The following is a 13,245-nucleotide window of genomic DNA, read 5'->3' on the forward strand; positions in this document are numbered from 1 at the left end:
GAGAAAACAACTCTCGTTATGTCGATATAACGAGAAAATTAAGTCGTTATAATGAGAAAACAACTCTCGTTATGTCGATATAACGAGAAAATTAAGTCGTTATAACGAGAAAACAACTCTCGTTATGTCGATATAACGAGAAAATTAAGTCGTTATAACGAGAAAACAACTCTCGTTATGTCGATATAACGAGAAAATAAGTCGTTATAACGAGAAAACAAGAAGGAAAAAAAAAAAAATGCATGACCGCTTAGAACTTCCGTATGTAACACTTCAAAGAGAAAGGAAAAATTGAAATCGCATCATATGACCCCTTTAAGAATTTACACAATAGCTGCATTGTCAACATGGGGGTAACAGCTCTGAAATATACACAAAAGGTAATTAATTTGTCCGTTTACAATCTCAGGTTACTTTCAGCCTGAAAGCATTCAAAATAAGGCACAGATAAGTGGATTAATAGAGCATGGTGTATATATGTATTGATTTAAATGCCTACTAAGCTTAAGTTATAATCATTAGCTCTTTTGTCAGTTTTCATGCAAAGCTGTAACAGTAAGGTTAACTCTGTCTTCCGTTCAATCTCTTTCACACCCGCACACATGGATTCAAGTGTTCCTGCACAACAGTTTCAAAGTATAAACACACTTAGACCAGCTCCAGTTCTGACTGTAAGCAGATCTCCCAAAATAATTATTGAGTAATTGGTTGCACAGTGAAATCTACATACTACTTCTTTGAATGAAAAATAAATATTTTTATACCGCAAGGATGCATTAAATAATCAAAATATTAAAAAGGGTTACACTTTACTTGAAGGGGTGTGCATAAGACTGACATGACACCTTCATAATCATGACATGACACATGTCATGAATATGAAGGAGGTTTTATGCATGTTTATAACAACTAGTGACAGTAAAGACATTTATAATGTTTATAGTGTTTTTCAAATAAATGCACAAAAATAAGAAAAGTTTCTTAAGCACCAGATCAACACAGACCAGAATGATTTCTGGAGGATCATGTAACACTGAAGACTGGAGTAATGGCTGATGAAAATTCAGCTTTGCCATCACAGGAATAAGTTACATTTTTTTAATTATTCAAATAGAAAATGGTTGTTTTAAATTTTAATAATCAAATCAAAAGTAGCACTGAAATGTGTTCGCTAGTGTGATTGACAGCGCAGTGAGATCAGGAGAGCATTGTGGGTTGTTTGTGTGTCGTGGGAGGGAGATCAGAGTCACTCCAGTGCTCTGACAGCCTCTTTGTCTCACTGATGAGCGAAAGACGCTCTAATGTATCAGAGGAAGCCACTTCACTTTTACCACTCACTGCATCCACTAAGAACAAGGCCACAACATACAACACACTGAGACTGCAGAATCAGAAACTATCTATCTATCTATCTATCTATCTAGCTTTCTGCTGTTATTATATCTATTTATCTCTCTATCTATCATGCATCCATGTCATTCACAAAAGAGTTTACTGCTCTCTCTTCCTCTTTTTCCCCTCTCCTCTCTATCGCTCTCCTGCAGGGTTGTGAAAGAGAGGCTATCTATCTGAGCCAACAAACAAACATTGACTGGTGCTTCAAAGACGTCAAGCTGTCATTCAGCGGGTCAAGCCGAATTTAATTCTCAACATCACAACTGCATCTGGAACTGACAGATTCATAAAAGGTCTGTGTTTCTCACAGGTGTTCAAATGGAGGTACAGTTTTATTTTACATGTTTCGATGTCCTCTCCTCCCCTATATGACAGACTGTGTGTAGGCAGCTTGGCTCCACCATTTCCAGGCTGCGCAGGACAGCGTTCTGGTGACAGATCCGCCCTGGGTTTCCGTTCATTAGGGGGCCAGCGGGAATGTGGCAGGCTGCGATGGTGTTGTATGAGGCATAGCCTGCAGTAATGTCCCACTTTTCTGTGTTCACCCTGCAAGCTGTCCCCTTGATGTGTGTGTAAGTGCATCGCTAAAGATTATTGTTGTAAATCAATATCCTATACAAAAGTATTATGGTTTTTAGAGATGGTGTCATATCAAGTGGACACACACACCACACACTAATATTCTTGGAAGTACCATGTAAATACCATAAATTTTAGTACCATGGTCTATTTCAAATTACCATAGTATTACCATTCTGCACCATCACTGTACCATGGTCCCTTTACAGTACTTTTTGTAAGCATGGCTAACACCAAGTACGTAGAAGTACCATTTTAGATACCATGGTAAATTACTACGGTATCAAAGTACATATCAAAGTACCATGGTAATATATTCAGTTACTATCACTATACCATGGGTTATCAGTTGGACCAGATCTCCTCTATTAAGCGGTTTCCTTCAGCATAGGTGTCTTGTTAGTGTAGTGTTTGTACAGTATGAGGTACAGGTGCTATTGGTTTGGAATCTCACGCAGTGCAGACTTTCCCGTGTACTGTGTGCGTCTATCTTTAGCATGCTAGGACCAAATAACTTGGCATGGGTTCAGCCCGTTGCCATGGACACTTTTGTACAAGCTCCAGGCTGCTGATTCGTGAATGTAGAGTGTAAGCACGTGCCGCACAACAGAGCAGATTACAAATTCTAGCACACCATAGACATTAGGAATTACATTCGATCAAAAAAATCCATGGGGCCAGATGAACAGTGCATCAGTTATCTTTTTGATCATCAAGAGTTATTGAGTTTAATTTCCCAAATGTTGCATAAATGAACACACATGAACTACAATGTGTGATTTGATTAATCATGGTAATAATGAGGAACAGGATTCCTGCCGGGGGGCAGAACAATAAAAATAATGAGTTTTGTGCTCATCAAGTTAATTACAATGAGAGTGGTCTTGGGGATTTACGTAGACTACCTGGAGCAAACAGGCAACACTCCAAGAACAGCGTATCTAGGGACTGAAATATCATATATCACCTTAGCAACCCCTTAGAACATCCTAGCAACTGCACAGCAATGTGCTGAAACACTCAGAACACATTAGCAACCGCATAGCAACACCCTGGCAACCACCCAACTTTGTGACAGTTTTTAAGCACATTGCTATGCAGTTACTAGGATGTTCTAAGTGGTTGCTAGGGTGTTGCTAAAGCAAACACTTAGAACAACCTAGTACTAGCACTCTAACAATGTGCTTAAAACAGTCAGCACACCCTAGCAACCAATTAGCACATCCTAGTAGCTGCATAGCAATGTGCTTAAAAACAGTCACCACATTGCAAAATAGTTGGGTGATTGCCAGGGTGTTGCAATGCGGTTGCTAGTGTGTTCTGACTACTTTTAAGCACATTGCTACAGTATGCAGTTACTAGGATGTTCTGAGTGGTTGCTTTCACATTTAGCAACCACATAGAACATCCTAGTAACTGCATAGAACAATCAGAACACACTAGCAATCACGTAGTAACATAGCCAGGGTGTTGCTATGCAGTTGCTAAGGTGTTTTGACTGTTTTTATGCACATTGCTAGGATGTCAGGACAGGATGTTCTAAGTGATTGCTTTAGCAACACCCTAGCAACCACTTAGAACATCCTAGTAACTGCATAGCAATGTGGTTAAAAACAGTCACCGTATAGCAACATAGTTGGGTGGTTGTCAAGGTGTTGCTATGCGGTTGCTAGTGAGTTTTGTTTATGCACATTGCTATTCAGTAACTAGGATGTTCTAAGTAGTTACTAGCAACACACTAGAACACACTAGCAACTACACAGCAACATAACTGGGTGGTTTCCAGGGTGTTGCTATGCAGTTGCTAAGATGTTCTGGCTGTTTTTACCTTAAATCGTGATTTATGATATTTTGCTTCCCAGATATGGCTTGATTCGCCAGTTGCTAAAGTGTTCTGAGTGTTTCTATGTGGTTGCTAAGTTATTCTGGTGGTTGCTATGGTGATCTGTGATATTCTGGTTCCTAGATACAGCTCCTTAAATATAAGGTAATGTGAGTTTTTTCCCCCTTGAACTGTCCACAATATAAATATTGTAAGTCAGATCACTAATAAAAATATACTAGCACTCGTCTCTCCTCAAGCTGCATGATTGGAGGTATCATTTATACTTGTAGCGCAACATGTCCAGGATGCGCAAATATTTTATGCTTAAACTGTGCAAACTATGTTTTTACAATGATTTTTTCTTCACAAAATGTGCCTAGTTTGAACATCTTCAATGAATAGAAACTTGGTTATTTGCATATCACTACTGTGACACGAAAGGGATACGGAGGAATATAGAGAGAAAAAGATTAATTATTACCATCATAGCAGCGGGGAGTTCACTGTAACATACACACACACACACACACACACACACACACACACACACACACACTTATATCACTTCTGTGACATGAAAGTGAGAAGGCTATAGAGAGAAACAGACAAAATATTACCATCATAGCAGGGGGTTGTTCACTATAACACACACACGCACACACTTAACAAAGCCCTAGTTAAAACCCAAGAGTGTTTGCGAACCCTTTGAGCTGTTTTTTGTTTAAACTAATTTTGGAGAGGAGTAATTTAGAAAATTGTGTGTCAGCATGTTCGTCTAAGGGAAACAACAGCTGATCTGTGTGTGTGTGTGTGTGTGTGTGTGTGGGCACATTGTGTTGCAGTTGTACGTGGGCTAACACATGGCAGAGCAGCCCAGCTCTGACAGCCTGAGAGCGGAGAGAGAGAGAGAGAGAATGAAGAGAAGGGAGGGGGAAAGAGAGAGAGTGATAGCATGATAGAAAGCGAGAGAATCGGAGTGTTAAAGAGAGAGAGAGACATCGAGAGGGGCAGCCTGCCAGTGAATGGTAACACAGGATCAACCCTCAACAGCCTGAGAGCGGAGAGAGAGAGAGAGAGAGAGAGAATGAAGAGAAGGGAGGGGGAAAGAGAGAGAGTGATAGCATGATAGAAAGCGAGAGAATCGGAGTGTTAAAGAGAGAGAGAGACATCGAGAGGGGCAGCCTGCCAGTGAATGGTAACACAGGATCAACCCTCAGCCAACGGTAACTGCACTTGGACACATACACTGCTTATACATACATGCAACCATGCTGGAATGAACGGACTGAATTCTGAATTCTGGTCATCTAACTAAAAGCATCAGCAGAAGATAACCGGTGAGTATCGTTCCCTTCCTTTTTACTGTGTGTCTTTCTAAATATTGCCTGTTTAGTGTTATTCAGCTTAATGTGACAATATTATCTGTCAAGATGTAATTTGCTGCTTGTCACTTAACAGTCTGACAGTACTTGGAAGACTTATGCTTGGTTAACCGGTTAGTTCAATGGTGTTGAACTTACTTGAATGAAAGTAACTATGTTTTGTTGTGTGTCAGTGATTCGTAAGCTTTTAATTCATTTAAGCTTGCTGCTTCTTTGCCCGCCGTCCTGACTAGACGACAGGAGATCCGTGAAGCCATTGTCAACTGATTTAATGGAGTCTGACTTTTAGACCCTCACTGTTGTTGTGCGTCAGGAGCCTTATGGCATCATTGTGATGATATCACCCTCACCGGGGACACCCCCTCTCTCTCACCTGACCGCACAGAGTGACAGGAAGTCTTGTAAAGGCTCGTACCTGTGAACGGTGCACACATGGAAAACCACAAGGGGGGGGAGAGAGAGGCTGTGCTTCTCTCTTCCACCCACATACAGTATATGAATCAGACTGCATGTGATTATTCTAGCACACTGCTTCCATACACGTTTTACCTCTAAATCTTGTCAATCTCATTTTATACACTCCGATGGGTTGCTGAAAGTGTTTAAGTGATTATAATGTTCCGTCAACTGGTCATTACACTAAAATAAAATTTGACAGGGTTATCATGAAGCGGAGTGGTTTATTTTGTGATAATGACTGGTTGATTGTACATTATTTGACTCATTATGAGGCTAGTTACCAAATTAGTATTATAAGTAAATATAAAATATTTTATTTGAGTTGAAATTATTTTATGATGTAAAAATAAAGAGACTTATGTAATATGAGAGAAAGTATGACTATGTAAACTCAAAAAGTTTGTTTTTTTAATATGGTTAACATAAGTGTTACAAATTTCCACCAATCTGATTTGGGTCATTTTTAAATGGTGTAAATATTATAAATTCAGACTTGGACTTTTAAAAGAATGGACTTTTAAAATCTTGGAAACAAAATTTAGTTTTAAATAATAATAATAAAAATCCATGGTCACGTAAAACCTGGTAATATTAGGACATTTTAAAATGAAAAAGTCATGAAAATTGTTATTATTATGAAAATTATATCCACATTAGACATTACCATTACTTTTAAAGACAATTATATTGTCATTACTTAAAATAACAAATAAATAAACAAAATTCACTATTCACTAAAATTCTTGAAAAAGTACTGAAAATTAATACTATTTTACATCAGAAATATAAAAAAAAAAAATTTATGTTGAAATGTAAAATTCATACCTTAAAGCCATAACATTTCCCTAATGAATAGACGTTTTTCTAAATTTGAAATGTCATGAAAATTGAGGTCTTTTTTTTTTTTTTTTTTAAACGTTAGTAAAAAGCAACTACATGACTTTAACATGACATGACCATTTGTTTAAATATTAATTTGCCAGGATTTGTGAGAGAAAATAAGTTACCTGGACCAGTCGATTTGAATCTTTAATGGTCATAATACAAAATATCTGACAGCAGAATATGGCAATTGTTCAATCAGAATCAAATATTCCAGAGAGCTGTGTAATGCTTTTTATACTTGCGGGGCTTTGATTTAGTTTCAGGTTTGTTGACCGCATTACATTGCATATCATTTTGCCACATTCTTTTTGAATTGTTACAGAGTTTTGAAACACTAACAGCAGTTTGGTCTGTTTATAAGCAGAATTGGTGGTGTAAGGAACTTAGTAGTTCTATACACAAACTAGTTTTAAGGTTGAAACCTTGTTTGATGGCTTGAGATAAACACGTGTACTTGTGGTGTAAGCAAAATAATCAGACTGTTGAATTATTGGAAACTAATCCATATCTTAGGGTTTATCTCAGTTATTCATTAAATATAACACTTTTGGCTGTCATTACTTGGGAATGCTTTGAAACAGGAAGTGGGCACATGAATTCTGTTTTCCATACACTGTGCGCTGCAGACCCCACACTGTAAAAAAAATTCCGTAAAATTTACGGTAAAAAACCGGCAGCTGTGGTTGCCGGAATTTTACCGTAAAAAATACGGTAGCAATGTTTTAGGTTTTACGGTTTTAACTTAAATTTACAGTTAAATACCGTAATTTCATTAACTGATATAATGTTAATATACCAGCCTATTGAAGTACTGAAATCTGTTTTGTACCTTTGTAATACACTGATAACCACCAAATGCAGGTGGTGATGAGAAAGTCACGTGATGAACCAAAGCCCATCACAAGCAGCTTTTAAATAATAACATGTATAGAAGGTGCACAGTGTCATTCACACAAACACTAAACACCATCATGGTAACACTCATGAAACTGAAATAATGCAATAAACATTCATTTAACAACATTAGGTGTAACACACAACCCTAATATACAAAACTGATAAGAAAAAACTAAGAAACATAGTTATTTCAACAAAAAAAACGCGTTTACGGTTATTCACTGTAAATTATACGGTCTTTTTCACTTCCAAAAACGGTATACTACCGTAAAATTAATGTCCAATACATGTAATGTCCAATACAGTTTTTCACCGTATATAGTAGGGGAATTTACCGTTAACCATTTAACAGGTTTTTACTGTAGCATTTTTACAGTCTTTTACCGTTAAATTCACGGTCATTTTTTACAGTGCAGGGATTTGACTGTTAAACCATTAGAGATTAGATTAGAGACTGGCGATTACTAGCTGTCTGTCTCTAGACTGAAATCTCTGTCAGACATGTCGGTCATGTCGTATGAGGCAGTGAGGGAGGTCGGGCGGTTAGAAGAGCTTGTTTGATCAGTATTATCATGCACCGTGAAAACTTTGATCTCTGATCCGTCTGTCTGTCTGTGGCTGAGAGGCTGTTTGCTGTGATTACAGCAGGATTAGGACATGTTTTAGTTATTGCGTTACAGATTTTGAAGTTTCTGTGGTGGTACTATGGTTCAGTGATGGTACTGATAAATACCATGGCACTACTTGTTTATTATATTCATATTGGCATTTAAATGGTACTGTGATGTACTGAATGTCATCAAGTATATCATTTACTGTATATAGTATACTATCCAACAACCATTGTAGTTTTGTCATAGCATATTTATGGTAATTCCATAATTATAAAATACTATGGATTTACCCTGGTTTTTAGACATGGTAGTGGTACAGTGAATATCATGGATTTAAATGTAATGAATTCCATGTAACATGAAATCAATTAATTAAGTTTCATAGCATATACAGAGATCCCATGGTCATGAAAACCTTATGGAATTTTAAAAAGCAAGACGTCAAAATTAATAAAATGGTAAGTTTCAGAAATTTCTGTAAGGAATATTTTTTTCCCTAAAAGTTAAAAAAAGTTAATAATCATCAATCCAAATTATATCCACTATAGACATGTCTGACTTTTTAAGATAGATGTTTAAGATTTTTTAAAGTTTACATGACTTGGAAATGTCAACTAAACAACTAAAAATTGATTAAAAACATCTATAAATGTAAAAGCCATGAAAATGAATAATATTAATAATATATTAGTCATTTTAATTAATTATATATTATATACACACACACACACACATATATATATATATATATATATAGTGAATACATTTTTGTATGTTTAAAGTTCATAAATTAATATCTTTAATTAATTTAATTTAACTTAATGTTCTATAGTGAATAAATGTTTTTCTAAATTTAACATGATTAAAATTATCTGAAAATTATAAAAAACATTTTTTATTTTAAAATGGAAAAGTCATAAAAATCATTCATATCTGAAAGTCAAATTAAAATTCAACTTTTCATTTTAAAATTAATTCTTTTTTTTTTCACTTATGCTCAGCTAGAAATGGCTAGAAATTATAGTACAATCTCCTAATCTTATTATTATGAAAATCTGGGAAAAGCATAGAAAATCTAAAGGTGGGAACACTATATATATATATATATTATCAGTACATTATCAGTACTGCCATCTCATATTATCACTATTTGAAAAAAAAATGCTACAGTACTTTTTTGGGTACCTGCTTGTGAGGCTTGAGTCATACAATCAGAGAGATGGAAAGAGAAGAGGAGAGGAAGAAAGAAAGTAATTGGCATAGTCTGGAAGAGGAGGAGGAGGAGAAGGAGGAGGAGAGGGGTAGATATCTTAACAGCTGATGGGTCTCAAACGCTCAAACATGAGGAGAGGTTGAGGGCCAGCGTTCGCCCCTGTCTCAGCCATCGTTCAGCCTGCGCTGGCAGTCCAGCTGTGAGACAGACGCTATTTTCTACCGCAGTACCCATCTCACGCCTGGCATCGAGAACCAGCGTGGGCAGGACTAACCAGCATGACCTTCTCCTGTTTGTCGCCACACTGGGCGTCTTAATTCCCTCAGTGAACCCTGGCAGGCTGCTGTAATCTGAGCTGACTGAAGCAGAGAGGAATGATAATACATCAGAATCCTGGATGCAGGAATTAGAGTTCCAGTTCTGTGGATCTGGAGTGCTTTGGAACATTAAACTGGGAGACATTTATATGCAGAAGCATATGTGGGTGTTTGTGTGTGTGTGCGTGTGTGTGTTAATAATGTCCTCCCACGCACAGGCATAATTTATTCAGATTTATTGCAAAAATTAGCTCTACTCTGTGAGCATTTTTCAAACACTGCACTTATAAAATTAGTGTAAAATCTTGTTGTAGCGTTCATTAAAAATTAAACAATGCAGTTTGAAGTCATTATAAACCACAAAGTATTTCGCTTTATTGTTGTGCATGGCCGGGTGTGGTATTTTTAGAGTTGGGACAGCAGCAGGACAGAGAAAGAGGTCAGATTAAACGCAGGTAAACGTCTTCTGAGGCGAGGAGCCGTTCCCTGACCTGCTCTGTAGAACCACAATACTACAGCTAACTGTGATTGTGAGCTCATTATTGTACTATGAATGAAACTAAAGCTCTCATCATAGCTGTAGACTGCTTTTTTTGACTATAATGGATAAATCTCTTGTGTCACACTACTTGCCCTCACTGGAAATTTGTTGTAGTGCCATCCCTATAGTGTGGCGGTACTATGGATAGAATGACAGTATCATATAGAAATACTAATATACTGTTTTGTTTGTTTGTTTAATGGTGCAAAGTACACAACTAGTCAATTTTAGGCATTTCTACGGATCTTAAACAATGACCTAAATGCTTATTAAATTCTTTAATTAATTCATAAAAATTATATTCACTATAGAATGGCTTGTTTTTTATTATTTTATTTTATTTTTGTGACTTTTAGCGCATATCTGTTAGCTTTGGTGGCATCTGTACTAGTGTACTCCTAAAAGTTGACAATCAAATTAATTTGTAGAAAAAAATGATCCATTATAGAATTACTTATTTTATTTGATCTCTAATTCCCATACATTCATTTGTTGTTTTATAGCTTTATTTAATTAAGTTTAATTTAAAAAAATAAAATAGAAAATATTAGTAAGTATTAATAATAAATACATATCCTGTTAATAGGTAATATATCATCAAAGGGAAGAAAAAAAACCTTTGGGGGTAATTTTAATTATTATAAATAAATGTATAATTTCCATACATCATACATTTGTGGTAAAATAGTAGCCCAAATGAATAGTGTCTAAACTTTTAATTGGTAGTGTAATTCCTTTCCTTGTTCTTGTCCAGTAAAACACAGTATTACCATGGTACCATGTACAAAATACCAGGTAGAGTATTTGTTATTGAAAGCAGAAAATGTATATATACATTTATTTTGTTGAAAAAATAAATAAAAATAACTCTCTTTTTAGTGCATTAAGTGACTATGTCTCTGGTCATCCTAGTTTTATTCAAAACTATTTGTTTGATTCTAAATATACCATTTAATCCTAATGCTTTTTTTTTTTTAAGTGTTAAAGGGTATGTGAGGACAGGGACATCTCTGAGTGCACATTCTCACAAAATCTGATGCACTAATGTCTGTAAATGCATCTCTCTCTGCCATATACTACTTAAGCTGCACCTCAAATTAGTAAGGCATCTTGTTAATTGTTGAGACATTTAAAGAGATGATGGGTCACTATCAGTGTGAACACCAGTGTCCTCAGGGGAAATGTCATTTTTGTTTGCGAGGGAAAATAATAGATTGAGGGTACGTGTTAAGGTCACTACCGGCGTTAGATCACAAAAATGTGCTTGTTTGCTTTGTTGTAGATCTGTTTGTTAGATGGCGTTAGGTGTACAGTTACTAACCAGAGCAGATGGGTGCAATCTGAGCAGGCATTATTACACTCAGGGCTGCCTGTACACAGTTGCTGTCAGATGGACCCTCATCTAAGACATCACATGTCTTCAGGATGGTTTGTGTTTAAGAAATGGACATGACACAAGCTTGACATTTAACCAAAGGCCACACGTGACAGCGCTTAGCACACCCTGTCCATGTTGCAATGGCCTCTCTGTTTGAACTATTTACCTGCCAGACGGGGCATAAACCAGGAAATATAGATAGCAATATTGACAATTTGATGTTTTTCAAAAGATTTGAACTCTTGAAATCTTCATCTGTGACTTCTTGCCCATATCTGTTAGCTTTGAAGCCTATATGTTAGTGTACACCTATAAAGTTGACAATCAGCTTTTCTATTTTATTTTATTTTATTTTATTTATTTTTTACTCAAGTTTTGTATTAAGAAATGCAAAGGAAAATGGAAAATTGTGGTAATTAATAATAAATAAAAACATGAATGTATGGGAAATAATAAAATAAAATAAACAAAAATCAATAGGAAATATGTCAACATATGAAAAACACCTTTGGGGTAAAATTTTATATCACACTTTTTTTTCATCATATACTGTTCTTGGCCCCAGAGAGCTTTGTCACTGTCGTGTTTCGTAACTGCATGTTGTAATTTGAATGCCACCTTGCAGCCCACCTGTGACAGCAGAGTGTATATCTCGCTGGTCATGTATTTATTTCTGTACAAAGGGGGATGAGGTCTGTCTTCAGCGGGCTATTCTTAACCCAACAACATTTGCTCTGCAAGTCCAAACATTCGAGAAATGGCCTTGAATGAAATTCATGGTATATGACATCAATACTGCACTGGACAGATGTACAAGGCAGATATTTACAGAGCACTGTAATGTTTTGTCTGACTGTATTGAGCTTAATCTCTTAATAAATCAACTCAACACTTGCTTTTCATGCACCAGAACTTATTTAAAGCTGAAATTAAAGGGTTAGTTCACCCAAAAATGAAAATTCTGTCATTAATTACTCACCCTCATGTCGTTCCAAACCCGTAAGACCTTTGCTCATCTTTGGAACACAAATGAAGATATTTTTGATGAAATCCAAGAGCTTTCTGACCCTGCATAGACAGCAATGTAAGCACCATGTTCAAGGCCCAGGAAGGTAGTAAGGGCATCGATAAAATAGTCCATATGACATCAGTGGTTCAACCGTAATATTATGAAGCTACGAGAATCCTTTTTGTGCGCCTTTTCCAAGCGGCAACCTTCCTCTCTCGTGAAACCAACACGGAAGTGACTAAAACTGCAATTCATTGACTGGCCGCTAGAGGCTGGCTCCAAAAGGGAGTCAGTCCCATAGACACCCCATGTTAAAATGCCCAACTTTACAGCAGAAAAAAATGTGTTTACAGCCTGGTACAAAAAGTGGTTTTGGTCTATATAGCTAATTTTGCCCTTCATGACAACTGTGAAGGGGGTGAATTTTTTTTTAACTCATCCGTTTAAATTATATTAAGCCTTAAAGTTCTGCATAATTAAGGGCGTGGCCACTTGAGTGGCAGGTGGATTGCCGCTACTGTCGCCACCGTCGAGCTAGGTAGGTGTGGTTTCAGCAACCAGCTCCTGCCTCTTTGCCCATTTTAGATTATCCGGGAGTGACGCGTGGTGATGCGCTGCCAAGATAGTGACGGCCGCCTACGCCCACTTTTGAGCTTCAAAAACGCTCTTCGGAAATCTACGGGTGACGTCACGAAGGTTACTTTGGAAATGTAATAGGTTACAGATTACAAGTTACCCTATTTAAAATGTA

The 13,245-nt window shown here is 36.7% G+C and overlaps 1 long non-coding RNA gene across 1 annotated transcript in view; it reads left to right on the forward strand.

Annotated features, from left to right (window-relative positions):
• Positions 1 to 4,905: 4,905 nt before the first annotated feature.
• Positions 4,906 to 13,245, forward strand: part of LOC107712794 (uncharacterized) — a 15,475-nt gene continuing 7,135 nt past the window's right edge. The window contains exon 1 of the long non-coding RNA XR_001636826.1: positions 4,906 to 5,136. This is a non-coding gene — a long non-coding RNA (uncharacterized LOC107712794). The remainder of the gene's footprint in view (positions 5,137 to 13,245) is intronic.

The sequence above is a fragment of the Sinocyclocheilus rhinocerous genome, unplaced genomic scaffold (assembly GCF_001515625.1).
Source record: "Sinocyclocheilus rhinocerous isolate Xijiao unplaced genomic scaffold, SAMN03320098_v1.1 scaffold1740, whole genome shotgun sequence".
Taxonomy (NCBI): domain Eukaryota; kingdom Metazoa; phylum Chordata; class Actinopteri; order Cypriniformes; family Cyprinidae; genus Sinocyclocheilus; species Sinocyclocheilus rhinocerous.